This window comes from Rhea pennata, unplaced genomic scaffold, assembly GCF_028389875.1.
Source record: "Rhea pennata isolate bPtePen1 unplaced genomic scaffold, bPtePen1.pri scaffold_77, whole genome shotgun sequence".
NCBI classification, from domain to species: Eukaryota; Metazoa; Chordata; class Aves; order Rheiformes; family Rheidae; genus Rhea; species Rhea pennata.
This window is the reverse complement of record NW_026907703.1, coordinates 119,682-122,101: the sequence shown is the minus strand read 5'-3', so window position 1 is coordinate 122,101 and position 2,420 is coordinate 119,682.

Genomic DNA, 2,420 nt, shown 5'->3' with positions numbered 1-2,420 from the left:
ACAACCACTCTGTCGCATCACATTCTATCGCGTCACATTCTATGCCATTACAACCACTCTATCGCGTCACATTCTATCGTGTCACATTCTATCGCGTAACAAACATCCTATCACGTCACATTCTATCGCGTCACATTCTATCGTGTCACATTCTATCGCGTCACATACTATCGCGTCACAAACATTCTATCGCATAACATTCTATCATGTCACATTCTATCACGTCACATTCCATTGGGTCACAAACTTTCTTTCGCGTCACATTCTATCGCGTCACATTCTATCACGTCAGATTCCATTGTGTCACAAACATTCTATCGCGTCACATTCCATCGCGCAACATTCTATTGCGTCACATTCTATCGCGTCACATTCTATCACGTCACATTCCATTGTGTCACAAACATTCTATCGCATCACATTCTATCGTTGCACATTCTATCACGTCACATTCCATTGTGTCATAAACATTCTATCGTGTCACATTCTATCGCATCACATTTTATCGCGTCAGAAACATTCTATCGCATCATATTCTGTGCCATCACATTCTATCACGTCACATTCCATTGTGTCACAAACATTCTATCGCGTCACATTCTATCGCGTAACATTCTATTGCGTCACATTATATCGCATCACAAACGTTCTATCGTGTCACATACTATTGCATCCCAGACATTCTATCGCATAACAAACATTCTATCATGTCACAAACATTCTATCGCATCACATTCTATCGCGTCACAAACTTTCTATCGAGTAACAAACATTCTATCGCATCAAACTCTATCGCGTCACATTCTATCGCATCACATACTATCGCGTCACAAACATTCTATCGCATCACATTATATCGCGTCACATTCTATCATGTCACATTCGATTGTGTCACAAACATTCTATTGCGTCACATTCTATCGCGGAACATTCTATCACGTCACATTCTATTGCGTCACAAACATTCAATCGCGTCACATTCTATTGCGCAACATTCTATTGCGTCACATTCTATCGCATCACAAACGTTCTATCGCGTCACAGACATTCTATCGTGTAACAAAAATTCTATCGCATCACATTCTATCGCGTCACAATCCATCGCGTGACAAACATTCTATCGCGTCACATTCTATGCCATTACAACCACTCTATCGCGTCACATTCTATCGCGTCACATTGTATTGCATCACAAACATTCTATCGTGCCACATTCTATCGTGTCAGATTCTATCGCATCACATTCTATCGCGTCACTTTCTATCGCGAAACATTCTATTGCGTCACATTCTGTCGCGTCACAAACATTCTATCGCGTCACAATCTATCACGTCACAAAAATTCTATCGCGTCACAAACATTCTATCGCGTCACATTCTATCGCATCACATTCTATTACGTCATATTCCATTGTGTCACAAACATTCTATTGCGTCACGTTCTACCGCTTCACAAAAATTCTATCGTGTAAAAAATATTCTATCCAATCACATTCTATCGTGTCACATTCTATCACGTCACATTCCATTGTTTCACAAACATTCTATCGTATCACATTCTATCGCATCACATTCTATCGCGTCACAAACATTGTATCGCATCACATTCTCTGCCATCACATTCTATCACGTCACATTCCATTGTGTCACAAACGTTCTATCGCATCACTTTCTATCGCGAAACATTCTATTGCGTCACATTCTATCGCGTCACAAACATTCTATCGCGTCACAATCTATCACGTCACAAAAATTCTATCGCGTCACAAACATTCTATCGCGTCACATTCTATCGCATCACATTCTATTACGTCATATTCCATTGTGTCACAAACATTCTATTGCGTCACGTTCTACCGCTTCACAAAAATTCTATCGTGTAAAAAATATTCTATCGCATCACCTTCTATCGTGTCACATTCTATCACGTCACATTCCATTGGGTCACAAACATTCTATCGTATCACATTCTATCGCATCACATTCTATCGCGTCACAAACATTGTATCGCATCACATTCTCTGCCATCACATTCTATCACGTCACATTCCATTGTGTCACAAACATTCTATCGCATAACATTCTATCGTGTCACATTCTATCACGACACATTCCATTGGGTCACAAACTTTCTTTCGCGTCACATTCTATCGCGTCACATTCTATCACGTCAGATTCCATTGTGTCACAAACATTCTATCGCGTCACATTTCATCGCGCAACATTCTATTGCGTCACATTCTATCGCGTCACATTCTATCACGTCACATTCCATTGTGTCACAAACATTCTATCGCGTCACATTCTATCGCGCAACATTCTATTGCGTCACATTCTATCGCGTCACAAACATTCTATCGCATCACATTCTATGCCGTCCCATTCTATCACATCACATTTCATTGTGTCACAATCATTCTA